The 26,761-nt window shown below is 39.6% G+C and overlaps 1 protein-coding gene and 16 non-coding genes across 17 annotated transcripts in view; 16 read left to right on the top strand and 1 right to left on the bottom strand.

Annotated features, from left to right (window-relative positions):
• The window catches only part of LOC142345923 (ATP-dependent RNA helicase DHX8-like), a 468,212-nt gene that overhangs the window by 283,429 nt on the left and 158,022 nt on the right, over positions 1-26,761 (bottom strand). The gene's annotated exons all lie outside the window — the stretch shown is intronic.
• LOC142347369 (5S ribosomal RNA) lies at positions 364-482 on the top strand. The gene has a single exon (XR_012760364.1). It is a non-coding gene; the product is annotated as a 5S ribosomal RNA (ribosomal RNA).
• Positions 1,431-1,549, top strand: LOC142347099 (5S ribosomal RNA). The gene has a single exon (XR_012760122.1). It is a non-coding gene; the product is annotated as a 5S ribosomal RNA (ribosomal RNA).
• On the top strand, positions 3,814-3,932 carry LOC142347371 (5S ribosomal RNA). Its single transcript, XR_012760366.1, has one exon. It is a non-coding gene; the product is annotated as a 5S ribosomal RNA (ribosomal RNA).
• Positions 4,881-4,999, top strand: LOC142347372 (5S ribosomal RNA). The gene has a single exon (XR_012760367.1). It is a non-coding gene; the product is annotated as a 5S ribosomal RNA (ribosomal RNA).
• On the top strand, positions 6,705-6,823 carry LOC142347373 (5S ribosomal RNA). Its single transcript, XR_012760369.1, has one exon. It is a non-coding gene; the product is annotated as a 5S ribosomal RNA (ribosomal RNA).
• Positions 8,148-8,266, top strand: LOC142347374 (5S ribosomal RNA). The gene has a single exon (XR_012760370.1). It is a non-coding gene; the product is annotated as a 5S ribosomal RNA (ribosomal RNA).
• Positions 9,403-9,521, top strand: LOC142347375 (5S ribosomal RNA). Its single transcript, XR_012760371.1, has one exon. It is a non-coding gene; the product is annotated as a 5S ribosomal RNA (ribosomal RNA).
• On the top strand, positions 10,658-10,776 carry LOC142346933 (5S ribosomal RNA). The gene has a single exon (XR_012759967.1). It is a non-coding gene; the product is annotated as a 5S ribosomal RNA (ribosomal RNA).
• Positions 17,104-17,222, top strand: LOC142347376 (5S ribosomal RNA). Its single transcript, XR_012760372.1, has one exon. It is a non-coding gene; the product is annotated as a 5S ribosomal RNA (ribosomal RNA).
• On the top strand, positions 18,359-18,477 carry LOC142347377 (5S ribosomal RNA). Its single transcript, XR_012760373.1, has one exon. It is a non-coding gene; the product is annotated as a 5S ribosomal RNA (ribosomal RNA).
• LOC142347379 (5S ribosomal RNA) lies at positions 20,178-20,296 on the top strand. Its single transcript, XR_012760374.1, has one exon. It is a non-coding gene; the product is annotated as a 5S ribosomal RNA (ribosomal RNA).
• Positions 21,245-21,363, top strand: LOC142347380 (5S ribosomal RNA). The gene has a single exon (XR_012760375.1). It is a non-coding gene; the product is annotated as a 5S ribosomal RNA (ribosomal RNA).
• LOC142347381 (5S ribosomal RNA) lies at positions 22,312-22,430 on the top strand. Its single transcript, XR_012760376.1, has one exon. It is a non-coding gene; the product is annotated as a 5S ribosomal RNA (ribosomal RNA).
• LOC142347383 (5S ribosomal RNA) lies at positions 23,379-23,497 on the top strand. Its single transcript, XR_012760378.1, has one exon. It is a non-coding gene; the product is annotated as a 5S ribosomal RNA (ribosomal RNA).
• LOC142347384 (5S ribosomal RNA) lies at positions 25,010-25,128 on the top strand. Its single transcript, XR_012760379.1, has one exon. It is a non-coding gene; the product is annotated as a 5S ribosomal RNA (ribosomal RNA).
• LOC142347385 (5S ribosomal RNA) lies at positions 26,077-26,195 on the top strand. Its single transcript, XR_012760380.1, has one exon. It is a non-coding gene; the product is annotated as a 5S ribosomal RNA (ribosomal RNA).

The raw sequence follows: 26,761 nt of genomic DNA on the forward strand, positions 1-26,761 counted from the left end.
CACAACAATTAGGCTAAAAGCAATTCAGCTATGATTTTCCCAAGTACCGGCCTAAACCCACTGAAGTCATGCTTCCGGTTCAATGTCCGGTTGAGCAGGTTCCTCGGACCCAATTCATCTCTCCTTTGTTTTGGGGCCGTTCCACTGTATTGTGGATGGTTGGAAGCAAAAAGTTTGTGCGTTGGTCATGATACACTGTATGGCTACGAATTGCATAAATTATAACACAATAGTGGCTAAATTTGCATGTATTAAGTGACTATTTTGCAAACCGCAAGGCGGCCAGTTAAAGTAATCCTATATATGAATATAAGACTACAATACAATGCTGTTGTATATAAATTCGCTACCACTTACGCAAATGCCTACGACCATACCATGTTGAATGCACCGGTTCTCGTCCGATCACCGAAGTTAAGCAACATTGGGCCTGGTTAGTACTTGGATGGGTGACCGCTTGGGAACACCAGGTGTTGTAGGCTTTTTCTTTTGAGTATTAAAGCCTCACAGATTAATAATATTTGATATCTACACATTTTAGAGCCTCCAAAAGCCTCGGTGATCGAAAAAGTTAAGCCTCATCGAGAGCGGATACTTTTTTGAAAATCGGTAAAAACGTGTCCAAAATTGTTCGCTGTGCCCAATTTTTTTATTTTATCCCCAACTATGGCTCAAGTGGAGCTTGCCCACACAAAATGAGCAAAATCGGACTAAAATTGACGATTTGGTGACCAAAACCAAGTTCGGTGATCGAAAAAGTTAAGCCTCATCGAGCGCGGATACTTTTTGTAAATGACAATTTCAGCAATAACCATTGCTCCAAACACACCCCACATACTTGTATAGGCCATTCTAATTGTTCCCCCGCTTGTGCTTACTGTGTATTTGATATTTGTAACGCTCTCGGAAACATCAATACTAATTGCAAAGTTTCCCTTTATTAAACTAACTTTTACGTTAGTGCAAATCGCTTAGTTCCATTCTTTAGGCTGCACTCCGCTAACGCAGAGTGCATTCAAACAAAACTTATCAAATAGAGTTGATACTTACCTATTTAATAAGTTTATCACAACAATTAGGCTAAAAGCAATTCAGCTATGATTTTCCCAAGTACCGGCCTAAACCCACTGAAGTCATGCTTCCGGTTCAATGTCCGGTTGAGCAAGTTCCTCGGACCCAATTCGTCTCTCCTTTGTTTTGCGGCCGTTCCACTGTATTGTGGATGGTTGGAAGCAAAAAGTTTGTGCGTTGGTCATGATACACTGTATGGCTACGAATTGCATAAATTATAACACAACAGTGGCTAAATTTGCATGTATTAAGTGACTATTTTGCAAACCGCAAGGCGGCCAGTTAAAGTAATCCTATATATGAATATAAGACTACAATGCAATGCTGTTGTATATAAATTCGCTCCCACTTACGCAAATGCCTACGACCATACCATGTTGAATGCACCGGTTCTCGTCCGATCACCTAAGTTAAGCAACATTGGGCCTGGTTAGTACTTGGATGGGTGACCGCTTGGGAACACCAGGTGTTGTAGGCTTTTTCTTTTGAGTATTAAAGCCTCACAGAATAATAATATTTGATATCTACACATTTTAGAGCCTCCAAAAGCCTCGGTGATCGAAAAAGTTAAGCCTCATCGAGCGCGGATACTTTTTTGAAAATTGGTAAAAACGTGTCCAAAATGGTTCGCTGTGCCCGATTTTTTTATTCTATCCCCAACTATGGCTCAAGTGGAGCTTGCCCACAAAAAATGAGCAAAATCGGACTAAAATTGACGATTTGGTGACCAAAACCAAGTTCGGTGATCGAAAAAGTTAAGCCTCATCGAGCGCGGATACTTTTTTGAAAATTGGTAAAAACGTGTCCAAAATGGTTCGCTGTGCCCGATTTTTTTATTCTATCCCCAACTATGGCTCAAGTGAGCTTGCCCACAAAAAATGAGCAAAATCGGACTAAAATTGACGATTTGGTGACCAAAACCAAGTTCGGTGATCGAAAAAGTTAAGCCTCATCGAGCGCGGATACTTTTTTGAAAATTGGTAAAAACGTGTCCAAAATGGTTCGCTGTGCCCGATTTTTTTATTCTATCCCCAACTATGGCTCAAGTGGAGCTTGCCCACAAAAAATGAGCAAAATTGGACTAAAATTGACGATTTGGTGACCAAAACCAAGTTCGGTGATCGAAAAAGTTAAGCCTCATCGAGCGCGGATACTTTTTTGAAGATTGGTAAAAACGTGTCCAAAATGGTTCGCTGTGCCCGATTTTTTTATTCTATCCCCAACTATGGCTCAAGTGGAGCTTGCCCACAAAAAAATGAGCAAAATCGGACTAAAATTGACGATTTGGTGACCAAAACCAAGTTCGGTGATCGAAAAAGTTAAGCCTCATCGAGCGCGGATACTTTTTTGAAAATTGGTAAAAACGTGTCCAAAATGGTTCGCTGTGCCCGATTTTTTTATTCTATCCCCAACTATGGCTCAAGTGGAGCTTGCCCACAAAAAATGAGCAAAATCGGACTAAAATTGACGATTTGGTGACCAAAACCAAGTTCGGTGATCGAAAAAGTTAAGCCTCATCGAGCGCGGATACTTTTTTGAAAATTGGTAAAAACGTGTCCAAAATGGTTCGCTGTGCCCGATTTTTTTATTCTATCCCCAACTATGGCTCAAGTGGAGCTTGCCCACAAAAAATGAGCAAAATTGGACTAAAATTGACGATTTGGTGACCAAAACCAAGTTCGGTGATCGAAAAAGTTAAGCCTCATCGAGCGCGGATACTTTTTTGAAAATTGGTAAAAACGTGTCCAAAATGGTTCGCTGTGCCCGATTTTTTTATTCTATCCCCAACTATGGCTCAAGTGGAGCTTGCCCACAAAAAATGAGCAAAATCGGACTAAAATTGACGATTTGGTGACCAAAACCAAGTTCGGTGATCGAAAAAGTTAAGCCTCATCGAGAGCGGATACTTTTTTGAAAATCGGTAAAAACGTGTCCAAAATGGTTCGCTGTGCCCGATTTTTTTATTCTATCCCCAACTATGGCTCAAGTGGAGCTTGCCCACAAAAAATGAGCAAAATCGGACTAAAATTGACGATTTGTTGACCAAAACAAAGTTCGGTGATCGAAAAAGTTAAGCCTCATCGAGCGCGGATACTTTTTGTAAATGACAATTTCAGCAATAACCATTGCTCCAAACACACCCCACATACTTGTATAGGCCATTTTAATTGTTCCCCCGCTTGTGCTTACTGTGTATTTGATATTTGTAACGCTCTCGGAAACATCAATACTAATTGCAAAGTTTCCCTTTATTAAACTAACTTTTACGTTAGTGCAAATTGCTTAGTTCCATTCTTTAGGCTGCACTCCGCTAACGCAGAGTGCATTCAAACAAAACTTATCAAATAGAGTTGATACTTACTTATTTAATAAGTTTATCACAACAATTAGGCTAAAAGCAATTCAGCTATGATTTTCCCAAGTACCGGCCTAAACCCACTGAAGTCATGCTTCCGGTTCAATGTCCGGTTGAGCAGGTTCCTCGGACCCAATTCATCTCTCCTTTGTTTTGCGGCCGTTCCACTGTATTGTGGATGGTTGGAAGCAAAAAGTTTGTGCGTTGGTCATGATACACTGTATGGCTACGAATTGCATAAATTATAACACAACAGTGGCTAAATTTGCATGTATTAAGTGACTATTTTGCAAACCGCAAGGCGGCCAGTTAAAGTAATCCTATATATGAAGATAAGACTACAATGCAATGCTGTTGTATATAAATTCGCTCCCACTTACGCAAATGCCTACGACCATACCATGTTGAATGCACCGGTTCTCGTCCGATCACCGAAGTTAAGCAACATTGGGCCTGGTTAGTACTTGGATGGGTGACCGCTTGGGAACACCAGGTGTTGTAGGCTTTTTCTTTTAAGTATTAAAGCCTCACAGAATAATAATATTTGATATCTACACATTTTAGAGCCTCCAAAAGCCTCGGTGATCGAAAAAGTTAAGCCTCATCGAGCGCGGATACTTTTTTGAAAATCGGTAAAAACGTGTCCAAAATGGTTCGCTGTGCCCGATTTTTTTATTCTATCCCCAACTATGGCTCAAGTGGAGCTTGCCCACCAAAAATGAGCAAAATGGGACTAAAATTGACGATTTGTTGACCAAAACAAAGTTCGGTGATCGAAAAAGTTAAGCCTCATCGAGCGCGGATACTTTTTGTAAATGACAATTTCAGCAATAACCATTGCTCCAAACACACCCCACATACTTGTATAGGCCATTCTAATTGTTCCCCCGCTTGTGCTTACTGTGTATTTGATATTTGGAACGCTCTCGGAAACATCAATACTAATTGCAAAGTTTCCCTTTGTTAAACTAACTTTTACGTTAGTGCAAATCGCTTAGTTCCATTCTTTAGTCTGCACTCCGCTAACGCAGAGTGCATTCAAATAAAACTTATCAAATAGAGTTGATACTTACCTATTTAATAAGTTTATCACAACAATTAGGCTAAAAGCAATTCATCTATGATTTTCCCAAGTACCGGCCTAAACCCACTGAAGTCATGCTTCCGGTTCAATGTCCGGTTGAGCAGGTTCCTCGGACCCAATTCATCTCTCCTTTGTTTTGGGGCCGTTCCACTGTATTGTGGATGGTTGGAAGCAAAAAGTTTGTGCGTTGGTCATGATACACTGTATGGCTACGAATTGCATAAATTATAACACAACAGTGGCTAAATTTGCATGTATTAAGTGACTATTTTGCAAACCGCAAGGCGGCCAGTTAAAGTAATCCTATATATGAATATAAGACTACAATACAATGCTGTTGTATATAAATTCGCTCCCACTTACGCAAATGCCTACGACCATACCATGTTGAATGCACCGGTTCTCGTCCGATCACCGAAGTTAAGCAACATTGGGCCTGGTTAGTACTTGGATGGGTGACCGCTTGGGAACACCAGGTGTTGTAGGCTTTTTCTTTTGAGTATTAAAGCATCACAGAATAATAATATTTGTTATCTACACATTTTAGAGCCTCCAAAAGCCTCGGTGATCGAAAAAGTTAAGCCTCATCGAGCGCGGATACTTTTTTGAAAATTGGTTAAAACGTGTCCAAAATGGTTCGCTGTGCCCGATTTTTTTATTCTATCCCCAACTATGGCTCAAGTGGAGCTTGCCCACAAAAAAATGAGCAAAATCGGACTAAAATTGACGATTTGGTGACCAAAACCAAGTTCGGTGATCGAAAAAGTTAAGCCTCATCGAGCGCGGATACTTTTTTGAAAATTGGTAAAAACGTGTCCAAAATGGTTCGCTGTGCCCGATTTTTTTATTCTATCCCCAACTATGGCTCAAGTGGAGCTTGCCCACAAAAAAATGAGCAAAATCGGACTAAAATTGACGATTTGGTGACCAAAACCAAGTTCGGTGATCGAAAAAGTTAAGCCTCATCGAGCGCGGATACTTTTTTGAAAATTGGTAAAAACGTGTCCAAAATGGTTCGCTGTGCCCGATTTTTTTATTCTATCCCCAACTATGGCTCAAGTGGAGCTTGCCCACAAAAAAATGAGCAAAATCGGACTAAAATTGACGATTTGGTGACCAAAACCAAGTTCGGTGATCGAAAAAGTTAAGCCTCATCGAGCGCGGATACTTTTTTGAAAATTGGTAAAAACGTGTCCAAAATGGTTCGCTGTGCCCGATTTTTTTATTCTATCCCCAACTATGGCTCAAGTGGAGCTTGCCCACAAAAAAATGAGCAAAATCGGACTAAAATTGACGATTTGGTGACCAAAACCAAGTTCGGTGATCGAAAAAGTTAAGCCTCATCGAGCGCGGATACTTTTTTGAAAATTGGTAAAAACGTGTCCAAAATGGTTCGCTGTGCCCGATTTTTTTATTCTATCCCCAACTATGGCTCAAGTGGAGCTTGCCCACAAAAAAATGAGCAAAATCGGACTAAAATTGACGATTTGGTGACCAAAACAAAGTTCGGTGATCGAAAAAGTTAAGCCTCATCGAGCGCGGATACTTTTTGTAAATGACAATTTCAGCGATAACCATTGCTCCAAACACACCCCACATACTTGTATAGGCCATTCTAATTGTTCCCCCGCTTGTGCTTACTGTGTATTTGATATTTGGAACGCTCTCGGAAACATCAATACTAATTGCAAAGTTTCCCTTTATCAAACTAACTTTTACGTTAGTGCAAATCGCTTAGTTCCATTCTTTAGTCTGCACTCCGCTAACGCAGAGTGCATTCAAATAAAACTTATCAAATAGAGTTGATACTTACCTATTTAATAAGTTTATCACAACAATTAGGCTAAAAGCAATTCATCTATGATTTTCCCAAGTACCGGCCTAAACCCACTGAAGTCATGCTTCCGGTTCAATGTCCGGTTGAGCAGGTTCCTCGGACCCAATTCATCTCTCCTTTGTTTTGGGGCCGTTCCACTGTATTGTGGATGGTTGGAAGCAAAAAGTTTGTGCGTTGGTCATGATACACTGTATGGCTACGAATTGCATAAATTATAACACAACAGTGGCTAAATTTGCATGTATTAAGTGACTATTTTGCAAACCGCAAGGCGGCCAGTTAAAGTAATCCTATATATGAATATAAGACTACAATACAATGCTGTTGTATATAAATTCGCTCCCACTTACGCAAATGCCTACGACCATACCATGTTGAATGCACCGGTTCTCGTCCGATCACCGAAGTTAAGCAACATTGGGCCTGGTTAGTACTTGGATGGGTGACCGCTTGGGAACACCAGGTGTTGTAGGCTTTTTCTTTTGAGTATTAAAGCCTCACAGAATAATAATATTTGTTATCTACACATTTTAGAGCCTCCAAAAGCCTCGGTGATCGAAAAAGTTAAGCCTCATCGAGCGCGGATACTTTTTTGAAAATTGGTAAAAACGTGTCCAAAATGGTTCGCTGTGCCCGATTTTTTTATTCTATCCCCAACTATGGCTCAAGTGGAGCTTGCCCACAAAAAATGAGCAAAATCGGACTAAAATTGACGATTTGGTGACCAAAACCAAGTTCGGTGATCGAAAAAGTTAAGCCTCATCGAGCGCGGATACTTTTTTGAAAATTGGTAAAAACGTGTCCAAAATGGTTCGCTGTGCCCGATTTTTTTATTCTATCCCCAACTATGGCTCAAGTGGAGCTTGCCCACAAAAAATGAGCAAAATCGGACTAAAATTGACGATTTGGTGACCAAAACCAAGTTCGGTGATCGAAAAAGTTAAGCCTCATCGAGCGCGGATACTTTTTTGAAAATTGGTAAAAACGTGTCCAAAATGGTTCGCTGTGCCCGATTTTTTTATTCTATCCCCAACTATGGCTCAAGTGGAGCTTGCCCACAAAAAATGAGCAAAATCGGACTAAAATTGACGATTTGGTGACCAAAACAAAGTTCGGTGATCGAAAAAGTTAAGCCTCATCGAGCGCGGATACTTTTTGTAAATGACAATTTCAGCGATAACCATTGCTCCAAACACACCCCACATACTTGTATAGGCCATTCTAATTGTTCCCCCGCTTGTGCTTACTGTGTATTTGATATTTGGAACGCTCTCGGAAACATCAATACTAATTGCAAAGTTTCCCTTTATTAAACTAACTTTTACGTTAGTGCAAATCGCTTAGTTCCATTCTTTAGGCTGCACTCCGCTAACGCAGAGTGCATTCAAACAAAACTTATCAAATAAAGTTGATACTTACCTATTTGATAAGTTTATCACAACAATTAGGCTAAAAGCAATTCAGCTATGATTTTCCCAAGTACCGGCCTAAACCCACTGAAGTCATGCTTCCGGTTCAATGTCCGGTTGAGCAGGTTCCTCGGACCCAATTCATCTCTCCTTTGTTTTGCGGCCGTTCCACTGTATTGTGGATGGTTGGAAGCAAAAAGTTTGTGCGTTGGTCATGATACACTGTATGGCTACGAATTGCATAAATTATAACACAACAGTGGCTAAATTTGCATGTATTAAGTGACTATTTTGCAAACCGCAAGGCGGCCAGTTAAAGTAATCCTATATATGAATATAAGACTACAATGCAATGCTGTCGTATATAAATTCGCTCCCACTTACGCAAATGCCTACGACCATACCATGTTGAATGCACCGGTTCTCGTCCGATCACCGAAGTTAAGCAACATTGGGCCTGGTTAGTACTTGGATGGGTGACCGCTTGGGAACACCAGGTGTTGTAGGCTTTTTCTTTTGAGTATTAAAGCCTCACAGAATAATAATATTTGATATCTACACATTTTAGAGCCTCCAAAAGCCTCGGTGATCGAAAAAGTTAAGCCTCATCGAGCGCGGATACTTTTTTGAAAATCGGTAAAAACGTGTCCAAAATGGTTCGCTGTGCCCGATTTTTTTATTCTATCCCCAACTATGGCTCAAGTGGAGCTTGCCCACAAAAATGAGCAAAATGGGACTAAAATTGACGATTTGGTGACCAAAACCAAGTTCGGTGATCGAAAAAGTTAAGCCTCATCGAGCGCGGATACTTTTTTGAAAATTGGTAAAAACGTGTCCAAAATGGTTTGCTGTGCCCGATTTTTTTATTTTATCCCCAACTATGGCTCAAGTGGAGCTTGCCCACAAAAAATAAGCAAAATCGGACAAAAAATTGACGATTTGGTGACCAAAACAAAGTTCGGTGATCGAAAAAGTTAAGCCTCATCGAGCGCGGATACTTTTTGTAAATGACAATTTCAGCGATAACCATTGCTCCAAACACACCCCACATACTTGTATAGGCCATTCTAATTGTTCCCCCGCTTGTGCTTACTGTGTATTTGATATTTGGAACGCTCTCGGAAACATCAATACTAATTGCAAAGTTTCCCTTTATTAAACTAAATTTTACGTTAGTGCAAATCGCTTAGTTCCATTCTTTAGGCTGCACTCCGCTAACGCAGAGTGCATTCAAACAAAACTTATCAAATAGAGTTGATACTTACCTATTTAATAAGTTTATCACAACAATTAGGCTAAAAGCAATTCAGCTATGATTTTCCCAAGTACCGGCCTAAACCCACTGAAGTCATGCTTCCGGTTCAATGTCCGGTTGAGCAGGTTCCTCGGACCCAATTCTTCTCTCCTTTGTTTTGCGGCCGTTCCACTGTATTGTGGATGGTTGGAAGCAAAAAGTTTGTGCGTTGGTCATGATACACTGTATGGCTACGAATTGCATAAATTATAACACAACAGTGGCTAAATTTGCATGTATTAAGTGACTATTTTGCAAACCGCAAGGCGGCCAGTTAAAGTAATCCTATATATGAATATAAGACTACAATGCAATGCTGTCGTATATAAATTCGCTCCCACTTACGCAAATGCCTACGACCATACCATGTTGAATGCACCGGTTCTCGTCCGATCACCGAAGTTAAGCAACATTGGGCCTGGTTAGTACTTGGATGGGTGACCGCTTGGGAACACCAGGTGTTGTAGGCTTTTTCTTTTGAGTATTAAAGCCTCACAGAATAATAATATTTGATATCTACACATTTTAGAGCCTCCAAAAGCCTCGGTGATCGAAAAAGTTAAGCCTCATCGAGCGCGGATACTTTTTTGAAAATCGGTAAAAACGTGTCCAAAATGGTTCGCTGTGCCCGATTTTTTTATTCTATCCCCAACTATGGCTCAAGTGGAGCTTGCCCACAAAAATGAGCAAAATGGGACTAAAATTGACGATTTGGTGACCAAAACCAAGTTCGGTGATCGAAAAAGTTAAGCCTCATCGAGCGCGGATACTTTTTTGAAAATTGGTAAAAACGTGTCCAAAATGGTTTGCTGTGCCCGATTTTTTTATTTTATCCACAACTATGGCTCAAGTGGAGCTTGCCCACAAAAAATAAGCAAAATCGGACAAAAAATTGACGATTTGGTGACCAAAACAAAGTTCGGTGATCGAAAAAGTTAAGCCTCATCGAGAGCGGATACTTTTTGTAAATGACAATTTCAGCAATAACCATTGCTCCAAACACACCCCACATACTTGTATAGGCCATTCTAATTGTTCCCCCGCTTGTGCTTACTGTGTATTTGATATTTGGAACGCTCTCGGAAACATCAATACTAATTGCAAAGTTTCCCTTTATTAAACTAACTTTTACGTTAGTGCAAATCGCTTAGTTCCATTCTTTAGTCTGCACTCCGCTAACGCAGAGTGCATTCAAATAAAACTTATCAAATAGAGTTGATACTTACCTATTTAATAAGTTTATCACAACAATTAGGCTAAAAGCAATTCATCTATGATTTTCCCAAGTACCGGCCTAAACCCACTGAAGTCATGCTTCCGGTTCAATGTCCGGTTGAACAGGTTCCTCGGACCCAATTCATCTCTCCTTTGTTTTGGGGCCGTTCCACTGTATTGTGGATGGTTGGAAGCAAAAAGTTTGTGCGTTGGTCATGATACACTGTATGGCTACGAATTGCATAAATTATAACACAACAGTGGCTAAATTTGCATGTATTAAGTGACTATTTTGCAAACCGCAAGGCGGCCAGTTAAAGTAATCCTATATATGAATATAAGACTACAATACAATGCTGTTGTATATAAATTCGCTCCCACTTACGCAAATGCCTACGACCATACCATGTTGAATGCACCGGTTCTCGTCCGATCACCGAAGTTAAGCAACATTGGGCCTGGTTAGTACTTGGTTGGGTGACCGCTTGGGAACACCAGGTGTTGTAGGCTTTTTCTTTTGAGTATTAAAGCCTCACAGAATAATAATATTTGTTATCTACACATTTTAGAGCCTCCAAAAGCCTCGGTGATCGAAAAAGTTAAGCCTCATCGAGCGCGGATACTTTTTTGAAAATTGGTAAAAACGTGTCCAAAATGGTTCGCTGTGCCCGATTTTTTTATTCTATCCCCAACTATGGCTCAAGTGGAGCTTGCCCACAAAAAATGAGCAAAATCGGACTAAAATTGACGATTTGGTGACCAAAACCAAGTTCGGTGATCGAAAAAGTTAAGCCTCATCGAGCGCGGATACTTTTTTGAAAATTGGTAAAAACGTGTCCAAAATGGTTCGCTGTGCCCAATTTTTTTATTCTATCCCCAATTATGGCTCAAGTGGAGCTTGCCCACAAAAAATGAGCAAAATCGGACTAAAATTGACGATTTGGTGACCAAAACCAAGTTCGGTGATCGAAAAAGTTAAGCATCATCGAGCGCGGATACTTTTTTGAAAATTGGTAAAAACGTGTCCAAAATGGTTCGCTGTGCCCGATTTTTTTATTCTATCCCCAACTATGGCTCAAGTGGAGCTTGCCCACAAAAAATGAGCAAAATCGGACTAAAATTGACGATTTGGTGACCAAAACAAAGTTCGGTGATCGAAAAAGTTAAGCCTCATCGAGCGCGGATACTTTTTGTAAATGACAATTTCAGCGATAACCATTGCTCCAAACACACCCCACATACTTGTATAGGCCATTCTAATTGTTCCCCCGCTTGTGCTTACTGTGTATTTGATATTTGGAACGCTCTCGGAAACATCAATACTAATTGCAAAGTTTCCCTTTATTAAACTAACTTTTACGTTAGTGCAAATCGCTTAGTTCCATTCTTTAGTCTGCACTCCGCTAACGCAGAGTGCATTCAAATAAAACTTATCAAATAGAGTTGATACTTACCTATTTAATAAGTTTATCACAACAATTAGGCTTTTAAATAATAAATTCAGATGCTATTATTTACAGTTGTTATTTACAATGATGTTGAAATAATTCAGCAGGTTTCATTGATGAATCGTTACAGTTGGTATTTACAAGGAAAATTTATCAGATTTCATTGTTGAAGCTTTACAAATTAAGTACAAAATTCAAATAGTTTTTTGTTTGTTCAGGGGTTTCTTGCCAGGATCCATTTAGGACACTTGCCGTAAATCTAAGAGTTTCAACTTTCATATTTACAAAGACGTCGCGCCAACTATTCAGCCTTAGGGTACTTCTCGCTCCAGATAATTGTTCGCATTTGAGAATTAAATGTTCCGATGTTTCAAACTCTTTTTCGCAATAGCTGCAAATTGGTGACTCTGAAAAATTTTTCATCCATCTAATCTGTTTGTCAACAAGACAATTGAAGGCAAGGCGATATAAAAGATTTTGTTGTTGTGGCAAAAGTTTGTAAAATTTCCAGATACTTTTGCTAAAGAGAGTTAATTCTTTCGTTGAACAATTGTACTTTATGACGGATTTGTTTAAGCGGTCCTCGATAAAACTTGTTGGAAAAACTTGAGCAATGATATACCAGTAAATCTCACTTGTTCTTAAGGCTTTGTCAAGTCTCAGGGAAGTTTCGATGTTGTTCTTAAACAGAAGGATACTGTTGTCAGTTTGAGAGACTTTGAGCTTTAAAGATTTTAACAAAATTGTTAAGTCATTTGGAAAGGAAACATCGTTCTCGTTTGATGAGTTAATTTCGTCTATCAGTTTTGCTGAGATTATTTTTGATGTAATATGTGGAAGAGAGATACCGCCCACAGCAACAGATTGGTAAAGAACTTCACTTCTAATTTCCATTTTGTCACCAGTTTTTAGTAGATTGTTGATGAGTTTTTGAACATTCGTCAGAATATTTACTGTTGTGTCCGTGTGTCTTGAATAATACAGGAACTTTGGAAGGATAAAAGTTTCAATGATTTGTCTCTTGGCTTTTAAAGTTTTCGATCGAGAAATGAAGCGCATGTAAATGGCAATTTGTGTTTTGATGAGATCAAGTAAGTTTGTTGATGATTTATCAGTAAAGAATTTAATGCCCAGGATTTTTGTTACACGTACAGTTTTATAGAAAGCTATGTCTCTCGTTGACAGGATCTCACTCTTTTTGACGTTGATTTCTAGTTGAGTGCAATCGCAAAAATCTTTGACAGTGTCAAATAGTCCTTCAATCGATGATATGCGTATTGAACAAGTAATGTCGTCTGCATAAGCCACTGTTTTTGAGCTGGTGAATCCTTTAATATGTGGTGAGTTGTCTATACAGCAAAGCAAGGGCTCAACAGCAAGTATGAAAAGTAAAGCTGAAAGGGGACAACCTTGCCTAACTCCGCGTTGTAGTACAATTGTTTTGGAAAGGTAGCCATTGATTTCAATAATTGCTTTCGTTTCATTGTAAACTGTTCTGATGGCAGATTTTGTGTATTGGTCAATGCCAATTTTATCGAGAAGGGCGAAGATGTAATCTCTGTCTACTTTGTCAAAAGCTTTTGAAAAATCCAGATTCACAAGGCATTTGCTGTTATTTAGTTGCTTATGGGCTTTTCGAACTTTATTTAATGCTATATGGATTTGTCTTTTGCTCAAGTATGCATGCTGATGTTGGCCAATTATGTCTTCAAGATCTATTATGATTCTGGCAGATAGAATGTGTGATAGAATTTTGAGGTCAGTGTTCAGCAAGCTTATAGGTCTAAATTCATCAACAGTTCTCGGATTATCAGTTTTAGGCAGAAGTTTTAAGATTGCAATATTTTGGCTTTCAGGGACTTTTTCAGTTCGAACAATATTGTTGAAAACGCTTTGTAGCAATGGGGCCATTTCTCTCTTAAAAATCTTGTAAAAGTTTGAGGTTATTCCGTCCGAACCCGGTGAGCTCTTTGCATTGAGTTTGTTAATTGCTTTCAATACTTCATCTATGGTGATTTCATTTACATCATTTGTTGCTTCGTTTTTGCGCTCGTTCAAATGGTCAAGAAAAATCTCAAAAGAGCCTTTTTTCTTGCTTTTGTAAAGCTGTGAAAAATGGTTTTCAAAGACTTTGATGATTTCTTCCTGATTTGTTGTAACACTTGCACCAACCCTAAGTGAAGTAATATTGTTCGTGTTGTTTTTTTGCTTTGCCCAAGTTTTCAAGTCTTTCGCGTTTCCAAGTTCGCATGATTGGGTCAATTTCTTGAAGTGGATGAACTGATCTTTTTGTTTGTTGTTGTCATACGCATTTATTTTCGAGACTGTATCATTATATCGTTTTAAAATTTTTTCATTGGAGTCATGATTTTGTATTTGTTCTCTCAGCCTTTTCTCTTCGGCCAGGATATTTTTCATTTGCGAGCTTAAGATTTTTGATTTATTAATAGCTAAGGCTTGGCAGACATCACGTATGTGGCACTTCAGCTCTTCATAACTTTCATGTGTCAAACAGTTCATTCCAAATGCTTCTATTTCTGTTTTGATGTACTCTTTGTTTGGAAATAAAATAGCATCGTTCATTTTCCAAAAGCTTTGGCCTCGTTCTTTTTCTTCGCTTTTGTTGCTTAGTTCTAACAGCATGTGATCTGAGAAATTGCTCCGATGTACTTTCATTTCGCTGTACTGGGTTTGGTTTGTAAAAAAATAGTCTATTCGTGAAAAAGACGATGTTCTTTTGTCATAGTGTGTGAAATCAAGTACGTCCAGTTCTACCGCTGCATCAAATAGTAGAGCATGCTCTGTAACCGTTTGGAGCTTTACAAATCGCTTAACTCTATCGTCTACGCTTCGAAGAGTAGTTGATGTGTTTCGCGAATCATGACTGAAAGCATTAAAATCCCCTGCTAAAACAATAGATCGTTCCGTGTTGAGTTTCGAGAGATTTGAGCTTAATTGCTTCAACTTTTCACAATAGAAGCTTGTATTCAGATATACATTGAATACAGTTAGATTGAGTTCCGTAAAATTAATTCCAGAGTGATCTCGTGATTGCAGTATATGATTATCAGTTTTTAGTTCTTCACTCCAAACTGTAACTAAACCTCCACTGCAGTTTATTGCAGGCACTAGATGATAGCGTAATTTGTATTGCTCAAGAACTGTTTCGTGTGAACTAGATAGAGCTGGAATTTTCGATTCTTGGATACACAAAATGAATAAAGTTCCGCTAGCTAATTTGTAGCATTTTTCGATTATTGCGAAGAATTTTTTCGGGCTCTTAAGGCCACATGAATTCAAACAGAAAACTTTGTGCTCAATCATTTTTGTTTTGTTCGAGCTGATTTTTCTTCTTAATCCACTGATCGTTCAAGAAGTGTTTTGCGATTTGCGCGTTTTGTTGTTTTTGTGTTTCACTAAGTGGCCTTTTGGCGCCAGGTCTGTACTGTTTGAGAACAGCACTATTATCAAGCTCTAAAGATTGAAACTTCTCTGTATTAAGATAGGCGGAATCATTACATTCAGCGTTTTGTATGTTGGTTGAGGTTTTGTTAGCGTTTTCTGTTTCTTGTTCTATGACTGTAGCATTTTCTGTTGTGCCACTACAAATTTCTTCTGTATAAGTTTCTTCCACTTCCTCTTCATCTATGGTCAAGTTGCAAGAGGAGGTGTCACTGATTGTTTCAGTTTCGGGAACTTTATGAAAATTTGTTGGTTTCTGCTTTTCAGCACGATTATTCTTTGTTTCTTTGTTTATGTTTTGCACATTTTTGATTCTTTGTAGCTGGTTTTGCCATAAGTAGCACCAATCTTTATGGTGTCCCCGATACTGTAGTTTGCTTTCTTCACAGTAACTGCAGTTATGTAATGAGGGAGCATGGAACTTGATCTCTAAGCTGTTCCATTCTTTGAATTCTGCGATCCGATTTTCATATGACCAAGTTTTTAATCGTTCCTCTTCAGTTGCGTTTTTCACTGTCACACTCAGTGTTGCATAACCATTGAAGATGAGATCGCCTCCTATGTTGTCTTTCATTCGAATAATTGCGGGGCTATGTTCTATTCCCTCTGGAAGATCTATTAGTTTCAGGGCTTCAGTGTCTGTGCAAACATAAGGGAGATTACTGAATTTGATATTGTATCTTCTAGGATAGAACGATTTTTCTGTGTTGAGGAAATGTTTGCCCATAGGAAAAACGGTTTTGCCTAGTAAATTTAGGCCTCTGGATCTGATCGAATGGTATTGCTTTTTGACAGTTGGTGGTGAAACAACAGTCAGCGAATGAAGTCTTTTGTCTCTTATGTATGCGAATGTTTTGCTGATTGTTATTTGATTTCGTGCTTCTTGCGGGAATTCGTGCAGAATTGATTTAGCACACTGAAGATAGGCGTTGTTCAATGAATCTGTGTTTGAAATAATTGATTTCGTAAAAGGAGGAATAATTTGCATGATCTGGAATTCGCTTGAGTTGGTTTCTTTCGATAAGCCTTTTTGGGTGATTGAAGAATACATATTTTGGTTTTCGCTGGGAGTAGGCGTAATCAACGAGGGGATAGTGTTCTCCCCCATAGGGGAAAACTTAATTGTTTGAAGACGAAGACTTATGAAAAGTAGATTGTGATAAACGAAAGGTTTCTCAAATAAAAATTAGTGTTTTGAAAAACTCAGAAATTAACTTAATAAGAACTCTAAGCGCTCTACAGTAAAGGAGAGAGCAACTTAAAAAGAGGAACTTAAAAAGCTAAAGCTAAGGAGGAAAGGGATTTAAAAGAAATTTTGAAGAGTAAAATTAGGAGAAAAAGGTAAAAGAAAAAGCCAGGATTTTAAATCTTAGTGAAAAAGCAGCTTTTAGTGAAAAATCTCTTTTTATAAAAGACTCACTCCCAAAGGACGTTCCTGCACAAAGTGGAGTACTTGCTTTCGCTTTCCTATCACACTTTGCGGTAATAATCCGAGAGTGACATTATCAAAATTTTAATCACAACAATTAGACTAAAAGTGGAGTACTTGCTTTCGCTTTCCTGTCACAACAATTAGGCTAAAAGCAATTCATCTATGATTTTCCCAAGTACCGGCCTAAACCCACTGAAGTCATGCTTCCGGTTCAATGTCCGGTTGAGCAGGTTCCTCGGACCCAATTCATCTCTCCTTTGTTTTGGGGCCGTTCCACTGTATTGTGGATGGTTGGAAGCAAAAAGTTTGTGCGTTGGTCATGATACACTGTATGGCTACGAATTGCATAAATTATAACACAACAGTGGCTAAATTTGCATGTATTAAGTGACTATTTTGCAAACCGCAAGGCGGCCAGTTAAAGTAATCCTATATATGAATATAAGACTACAATACAATGCTGTTGTATATAAATTCGCTCCCACTTACGCAAATGCCTACGACCATACCATGTTGAATGCACCGGTTCTCGTCCGATCACCGAAGTTAAGCAACATTGGGCCTGGTTAGTACTTGGATGGGTGACCGCTTGGGAACACCAGGTGTTGTAGGCTTTTTCTTTTGAGTATTAAAGCCTCACAGAATAATAATATTTGTTATCTACACATTTTAGAGCCTCCAAAAGCCTCGGTGATCGAAAAAGTTAAGCCTCATCGAGCGCGGATACTTTTTTGAAAATTGGTAAAAACGTGTCCAAAATGGTTCGCTGTGCCCGATTTTTTTATTCTATCCCCAACTATGGCTCAAGTGGAGCTTGCCCACAAAAACTGAGCAAAATCGGACTAAAATTGACGATTTGGTGACCAAAACCAAGTTCGGTGATCGAAAAAGTTAAGCCTCATCGAGCGCGGATACTTTTTTGAAAATTGGTAAAAACGTGTCCAAAATGGTTCGCTGTGCCCGATTTTTTTATTTTATCCCCAACTATGGCTCAAGTGGAGCTTGCCCACAAAAAATGAGCAAAATCGGACTAAAATTGACGATTTGGTGACCAAAACAAAGTTCGGTGATCGACAAAGTTAAGCCTCATCGAGCGCGGATACTTTTTGTAAATGACAATTTCAGCGATAACCATTGCTCCAAACACACCCCACATACTTGTATAGGCCATTCTAATTGTTCCCCCGCTTGTGCTTACTGTGTATTTGATATTTGGAACGCTCTCGGAAACATCAATACTAATTGCAAAGTTTCCCTTTATTAAACTAACTTTTACGTTAGTGCAAATCGCTTAGTTCCATTCTTTAGTCTGCACTCCGCTAACGCAGAGTGCATTCAAATAAAACTTATCAAATAGAGTTGATACTTACCTATTTAATAAGTTTATCACAACAATTAGGCTAAAAGCAATTCATCTATGATTTTCCCAAGTACCGGCCTAAACCCACTGAAGTCATGCTTCCGGTTCAATGTCCGGTTGAGCAGGTTCCTCGGACCCAATTCATCTCTCCTTTGTTTTGGGGCCGTTCCACTGTATTGTGGATGGTTGGAAGCAAAAAGTTTGTGCGTTGGTCATGATACACTGTATGGCTACGAATTGCATAAATTATAACACAACAGTGGCTAAATTTGCATGTATTAAGTGACTATTTTGCAAACCGCAAGGCGGCCAGTTAAAGTAATCCTATATATGAATATAAGACTACAATACAATGCTGTTGTATATAAATTCGCTCCCACTTACGCAAATGCCTACGACCATACCATGTTGAATGCACCGGTTCTCGTCCGATCACCGAAGTTAAGCAACATTGGGCCTGGTTAGTACTTGGATGGGTGACCGCTTGGGAACACCAGGTGTTGTAGGCTTTTTCTTTTGAGTATTAAAGCCTCACAGAATAATAATATTTGTTATCTACACATTTTAGAGCCTCCAAAAGCCTCGGTGATCGAAAAAGTTAAGCCTCATCGAGCGCGGATACTTTTTTGAAAATTGGTAAAAACGTGTCCAAAATGGTTCGCTGTGCCCGATTTTTTTATTCTATCCCCAACTATGGCTCAAGTGGAGCTTGCCCACAAAAAATGAGCAAAATCGGACTAAAATTGACGATTTGGTGACCAAAACCAAGTTCGGTGATCGAAAAAGTTAAGCCTCATCGAGCGCGGATACTTTTTTGAAAATTGGTAAAAACGTGTCCAAAATGGTTCGCTGTGCCCGATTTTTTTATTCTATCCCCAACTATGGCTCAAGTGGAGCTTGCCCACAAAAAATGAGCAAAATCGGACTAAAATTGACGATTTGGTGACCAAAACCAAGTTCGGTGATCGAAAAAGTTAAGCCTCATCGAGCGCGGATACTTTTTTGAAAATTGGTAAAAACGTGTCCAAAATGGTTCGCTGTGCCCGATTTTTTTAATCTATCCCCAACTATGGCTCAAGTGGAGCTTGCCCACAAAAAATGAGCAAAATCGGACTAAAATTGACGATTTGGTGACCAAAACCAAGTTCGGTGATCGAAAAAGTTAAGCCTCATCGAGCGCGGATACTTTTTTGAAAATTGGTAAAAACGTGTCCAAAATGGTTCGCTGTGCCCGGTTTTTTTATTCTATCCCCAACTATGGCTCAAGTGGAGCTTGCCCACAAAAAATGAGCAAAATCGGACTAAAATTGACGATTTGGTGACCAAAACCAAGTTCGGTGATCGAAAAAGTTAAGCCTCATCGAGCGCGGATACTTTTTTGAAAATTGGTGAAAACGTGTCCAAAATGGTTCGCTGTGCCCGATTTTTTTATTCTATCCCCAACTATGGCTCAAGTGGAGCTTGCCCACAAAAAATGAGCAAAATCGGACTAAAATTGACGATTTGGTGACCAAAACAAAGTTCGGTGATCGACAAAGTTAAGCCTCATCGAGCGCGGATACTTTTTGTAAATGACAATTTCAGCGATAACCATTGCTCCAAACACACCCCACATACTTGTATAGGCCATTCTAATTGTTCCCCCGCTTGTGCTTACTGTGTATTTGATATTTGGAACGCTCTCGGAAACATCAATACTAATTGCAAAGTTTCCCTTTATTAAACTAACTTTTACGTTAGTGCAAATCGCTTAGTTCCATTCTTTAGGCTGCACTCCGCTAACGCAGAGTGCATTCAAATAAAACTTATCAAATAGAGTTGATACTTACCTATTTAATAAGTTTATCACAACAATTAGGCTAAAAGCAATTCAGCTATGATTTTCCCAAGTACCGGCCTAAACCCACTGAAGTCATGCTTCCGGTTCAATGTCCGGTTGAGCAGGTTCCTGGGACCCAATTCATCTCTCCTTTGTTTTGGGGCCGTTCCACTGTATTGTGGATGGTTGGAAGCAAAAAGTTTGTGCGTTGGTCATGATACACTGTATGGCTACGAATTGCATAAATTATAACACAACAGTGGCTAAATTTGCATGTATTAAGTGACTATTTTGCAAACCGCAAGGCGGCCAGTTAAAGTAATCCTATATATGAATATAAGACTACAATACAATGCTGTTGTATATAAATTCGCTCCCACTTACGCAAATGCCTACGACCATACCATGTTGAATGCACCGGTTCTCGTCCGATCACCGAAGTTAAGCAACATTGGGCCTGGTTAGTACTTGGATGGGTGACCGCTTGGGAACACCAGGTGTTGTAGGCTTTTTCTTTTGAGTATAAAAGCCTCACAGAATAATAATATTTGTTATCTACACATTTTAGAGCCTCCAAAAGCCTCGGTGATCGAAAAAGTTAAGCCTCATCGAGCGCGGATACTTTTTTGAAAATTGGTAAAAACGTGTCCAAAATGGTTCGCTGTGCCCGATTTTTTTATTCTATCCCCAACTATGGCTCAAGTGGAGCTTGCCCACAAAAAATGAGCAAAATCGGACTAAAATTGACGATTTGGTGACCAAAACAAAGTTCGGTGATCGACAAAGTTAAGCCTCATCGAGCGCGGATACTTTTTGTAAATGACAATTTCAGCGATAACCATTGCTCCAAACACACCCCACATACTTGTATAGGCCATTCTAATTGTTCCCCCGCTTGTGCTTACTGTGTATTTGATATTTGGAACGCTCTCGGAAACATCAATACTAATTGCAAAGTTTCCCTTTATTAAACTAACTTTTACGTTAGTGCAAATCGCTTAGTTCCATTCTTTAGGCTGCACTCCGCTAACGCAGAGTGCATTCAAATAAAACTTATCAAATAGAGTTGATACTTACCTATTTAATAAGTTTATCACAACAATTAGGCTAAAAGCAATTCAGCTATGATTTTCCCAAGTACCGGCCTAAACCCACTGAAGTCATGCTTCCGGTTCAATGTCCGGTTGAGCAGGTTCCTGGGACCCAATTCATCTCTCCTTTGTTTTGGGGCCGTTCCACTGTATTGTGGATGGTTGGAAGCAAAAAGTTTGTGCGTTGGTCATGATACACTGTATGGCTACGAATTGCATAAATTATAACACAACAGTGGCTAAATTTGCATGTATTAAGTGACTATTTTGCAAACCGCAAGGCGGCCAGTTAAAGTAATCCTATATATGAATATAAGACTACAATACAATGCTGTTGTATATAAATTCGCTCCCACTTACGCAAATGCCTACGACCATACCATGTTGAATGCACCGGTTCTCGTCCGATCACCGAAGTTAAGCAACATTGGGCCTGGTTAGTACTTGGATGGGTGACCGCTTGGGAACACCAGGTGTTGTAGGCTTTTTCTTTTGAGTATAAAAGCCTCACAGAATAATAATATTTGTTATCTACACATTTTAGAGCCTCCAAAAGCCTCGGTGATCGAAAAAGTTAAGCCTCATCGAGCGCGGATACTTTTTTGAAAATTGGTAAAAACGTGTCCAAAATGGTTCGCTGTGCCCGATTTTTTTATTCTATCCCCAACTATGGCTCAAGTGGAGCTTGCCCACAAAAAATGAGCAAAATCGGACTAAAATTGACGATTTGGTGACCAAAACAAAGTTCGGTGATCGACAAAGTTAAGCCTCATCGAGCGCGGATACTTTTTGTAAATGACAATTTCAGCGATAACCATTGCTCCAAACACACCCCACATACTTGTATAGGCCATTCTAATTGTTCCCCCGCTTGTGCTTACTGTGTATTTGATATTTGGAACGCTCTCGGAAACATCAATACTAATTGCAAAGTTTCCCTTTATTAAACTAACTTTTACGTTAGTGCAAATCGCTTAGTTCCATTCTTTAGGCTGCACTCCGCTAACGCAGAGTGCATTCAAATAAAACTTATCAAATAGAGTTGATACTTACCTATTTAATAAGTTTATCACAACAATTAGGCTAAAAGCAATTCAGCTATGATTTTCCCAAGTACCGGCCTAAACCCACTGAAGTCATGCTTCCGGTTCAATGTCCGGTTGAGCAGGTTCCTGGGACCCAATTCATCTCTCCTTTGTTTTGGGGCCGTTCCACTGTATTGTGGATGGTTGGAAGCAAAAAGTTTGTGCGTTGGTCATGATACACTGTATGGCTACGAATTGCATAAATTATAACACAACAGTGGCTAAATTTGCATGTATTAAGTGACTATTTTGCAAACCGCAAGGCGGCCAGTTAAAGTAATCCTATATATGAATATAAGACTACAATACAATGCTGTTGTATATAAATTCGCTCCCACTTACGCAAATGCCTACGACCATACCATGTTGAATGCACCGGTTCTCGTCCGATCACCGAAGTTAAGCAACATTGGGCCTGGTTAGTACTTGGATGGGTGACCGCTTGGGAACACCAGGTGTTGTAGGCTTTTTCTTTTGAGTATAAAAGCCTCACAGAATAATAATATTTGTTATCTACACATTTTAGAGCCTCCAAAAGCCTCGGTGATCGAAAAAGTTAAGCCTCATCGAGCGCGGATACTTTTTTGAAAATTGGTAAAAACGTGTCCAAAATGGTTCGCTGTGCCCGATTTTTTTATTCTATCCCCAACTATGGCTCAAGTGGAGCTTGCCCACAAAAAATGAGCAAAATCGGACTAAAATTGACGATTTGGTGACCAAAACAAAGTTCGGTGATCGACAAAGTTAAGCCTCATCGAGCGCGGATACTTTTTGTAAATGACAATTTCAGCGATAACCATTGCTCCAAACACACCCCACATACTTGTATAGGCCATTCTAATTGTTCCCCCGCTTGTGCTTACTGTGTATTTGATATTTGGAACGCTCTCGGAAACATCAATACTAATTGCAAAGTTTCCCTTTATTAAACTAACTTTTAAGTTAGTGCAAATCGCTTAGTTCCATTCTTTAGGCTGCACTCCGCTAACGCAGAGTGCATTCAAATAAAACTTATCAAATAGAGTTGATACTTACCTATTTAATAAGTTTATCACAACAATTAGGCTAAAAGCAATTCAGCTATGATTTTCCCAAGTACCGCCCTAAACCCACTGAAGTCATGCTTCCGGTTCAATGTCCGGTTGAGCAGGTTCCTGGGACCCAATTCATCTCTCCTTTGTTTTGGGGCCGTTCCACTGTATTGTGGATGGTTGGAAGCAAAAAGTTTGTGCGTTGGTCATGATACACTGTATGGCTACGAATTGCATAAATTATAACACAACAGTGGCTAAATTTGCATGTATTAAGTGACTATTTTGCAAACCGCAAGGCGGCCAGTTAAAGTAATCCTATATATGAATATAAGACTACAATACAATGCTGTTGTATATAAATTCGCTCCCACTTACGCAAATGCCTACGACCATACCATGTTGAATGCACCGGTTCTCGTCCGATCACCGAAGTTAAGCAACATTGGGCCTGGTTAGTACTTGGATGGGTGACCGCTTGGGAACACCAGGTGTTGTAGGCTTTTTCTTTTGAGTATTAAAGCCTCACAGAATAATAATATTTGATATCTACACATTTTAGAGCCTCCAAAAGCCTCGGTGATCGAAAAAGTTAAGCCTCATCGAGCGCGGATACTTTTTTGAAAATCGGTAAAAACGTGTCCAAAATGGTTCGCTGTGCCCGATTTTTTTATTTTATCCCCAACCATGGCTCAAGTGGAGCTTGCCCACAAAAAATGAGCAAAATCGGACTAAAATTGACGATTTGGTGACCAAAACCAGGTTCGGTGATCGAAAAAGTTAAGCCTCATCGAGCGCGGATACTTTTTTGAAAATTGGTAAAAACGTGTCCAAAATGGTTCGCTGTGCCCGATTTTTTTATTCTATCCCCAACTATGGCTCAAGTGGAGCTTGCCCACAAAAAATGAGCAAAATCGGACTAAAATTGACGATTTGGTGACCAAAACCAAGTTCGGTGATCGAAAAAGTTAAGCCTCATCGAGCGCGGATACTTTTTTGAAAATTGGTAAAAACGTGTCCAAAATGGTTCGCTGTGCCCGGTTTTTTTATTCTATCCCCAACTATGGCTCAAGTGGAGCTTGCCCACAAAAAATGAGCAAAATCGGACTAAAATTGACGATTTGGTGACCAAAACCAAGTTCGGTGATCGAAAAAGTTAAGCCTCATCGAGCGCGGATACTTTTTTGAAAATTGGTGAAAACGTGTCCAAAATGGTTCGCTGTGCCCGATTTTTTTATTCTATCCCCAACTATGGCTCAAGTGGAGCTTGCCCACAAAAAATGAGCAAAATCGGACTAAAATTGACGATTTGGTGACCAAAACAAAGTTCGGTGATCGACAAAGTTAAGCCTCATCGAGCGCGGATACTTTTTGTAAATGACAATTTCAGCGATAACCATTGCTCCAAACACACCCCACATACTTGTATAGGCCATTCTAATTGTTCCCCCGCTTGTGCTTACTGTGTATTTGATATTTGGAACGCTCTCGGAAACATCAATACTAATTGCAAAGTTTCCCTTTATTAAACTAACTTTTACGTTAGTGCAAATCGCTTAGTTCCATTCTTTAGGCTGCACTCCGCTAACGCAGAGTGCATTCAAATAAAACTTATCAAATAGAGTTGATACTTACCTATTTAATAAGTTTATCACAACAATTAGGCTAAAAGCAATTCAGCTATGATTTTCCCAAGTACCGGCCTAAACCCACTGAAGTCATGCTTCCGGTTCAATGTCCGGTTGAGCAGGTTCCTGGGACCCAATTCATCTCTCCTTTGTTTTGGGGTCGTTCCACTGTATTGTGGATGGTTGGAAGCAAAAAGTTTGTGCGTTGGTCATGATACACTGTATGGCTACGAATTGCATAAATTATAACACAACAGTGGCTAAATTTGCATGTATTAAGTGACTATTTTGCAAACCGCAAGGCGGCCAGTTAAAGTAATCCTATATATGAATATAAGACTACAATACAATGCTGTTGTATATAAATTCGCTCCCACTTACGCAAATGCCTACGACCATACCATGTTGAATGCACCGGTTCTCGTCCGATCACCGAAGTTAAGCAACATTGGGCCTGGTTAGTACTTGGATGGGTGACCGCTTGGGAACACCAGGTGTTGTAGGCTTTTTCTTTTGAGTATAAAAGCCTCACAGAATAATAATATTTGTTATCTACACATTTTAGAGCCTCCAAAAGCCTCGGTGATCGAAAAAGTTAAGCCTCATCGAGCGCGGATACTTTTTTGAAAATTGGTAAAAACGTGTCCAAAATGGTTCGCTGTGCCCGATTTTTTTATTCTATCCCCAACTATGGCTCAAGTGGAGCTTGCCCACAAAAAATGAGCAAAATCGGACTAAAATTGACGATTTGGTGACCAAAACAAAGTTCGGTGATCGACAAAGTTAAGCCTCATCGAGCGCGGATACTTTTTGTAAATGACAATTTCAGCGATAACCATTGCTCCAAACACACCCCACATACTTGTATAGGCCATTCTAATTGTTCCCCCGCTTGTGCTTACTGTGTATTTGATATTTGGAACGCTCTCGGAAACATCAATACTAATTGCAAAGTTTCCCTTTATTAAACTAACTTTTAAGTTAGTGCAAATCGCTTAGTTCCATTCTTTAGGCTGCACTCCGCTAACGCAGAGTGCATTCAAATAAAACTTATCAAATAGAGTTGATACTTACCTATTTAATAAGTTTATCACAACAATTAGGCTAAAAGCAATTCAGCTATGATTTTCCCAAGTACCGCCCTAAACCCACTGAAGTCATGCTTCCGGTTCAATGTCCGGTTGAGCAGGTTCCTGGGACCCAATTCATCTCTCCTTTGTTTTGGGGCCGTTCCACTGTATTGTGGATGGTTGGAAGCAAAAAGTTTGTGCGTTGGTCATGATACACTGTATGGCTACGAATTGCATAAATTATAACACAACAGTGGCTAAATTTGCATGTATTAAGTGACTATTTTGCAAACCGCAAGGCGGCCAGTTAAAGTAATCCTATATATGAATATAAGACTACAATACAATGCTGTTGTATATAAATTCGCTCCCACTTACGCAAATGCCTACGACCATACCATGTTGAATGCACCGGTTCTCGTCCGATCACCGAAGTTAAGCAACATTGGGCCTGGTTAGTACTTGGATGGGTGACCGCTTGGGAACACCAGGTGTTGTAGGCTTTTTCTTTTGAGTATTAAAGCCTCACAGAATAATAATATTTGATATCTACACATTTTAGAGCCTCCAAAAGCCTCGGTGATCGAAAAAGTTAAGCCTCATCGAGCGCGGATACTTTTTTGAAAATCGGTAAAAACGTGTCCAAAATGGTTCGCTGTGCCCGATTTTTTTATTTTATCCCCAACCATGGCTCAAGTGGAGCTTGCCCACAAAAAATGAGCAAAATCGGACTAAAATTGACGATTTGGTGACCAAAACCAGGTTCGGTGATCGAAAAAGTTAAGCCTCATCGAGCGCGGATACTTTTTTGAAAATTGGTAAAAACGTGTCCAAAATGGTTCGCTGTGCCCGATTTTTTTATTCTATCCCCAACTATGGCTCAAGTGGAGCTTGCCCACAAAAAATGAGCAAAATCGGACTAAAATTGACGATTTGGTGACCAAAACCAAGTTCGGTGATCGAAAAAGTTAAGCCTCATCGAGCGCGGATACTTTTTTGAAAATTGGTAAAAACGTGTCCAAAATGGTTCGCTGTGCCCGGTTTTTTTATTCTATCCCCAACTATGGCT

This window comes from Convolutriloba macropyga, chromosome 9, assembly GCF_964194025.1.
Source record: "Convolutriloba macropyga chromosome 9, txConMacr16.3, whole genome shotgun sequence".
Taxonomy (NCBI): Eukaryota; Metazoa; Xenacoelomorpha; order Acoela; family Convolutidae; genus Convolutriloba; species Convolutriloba macropyga.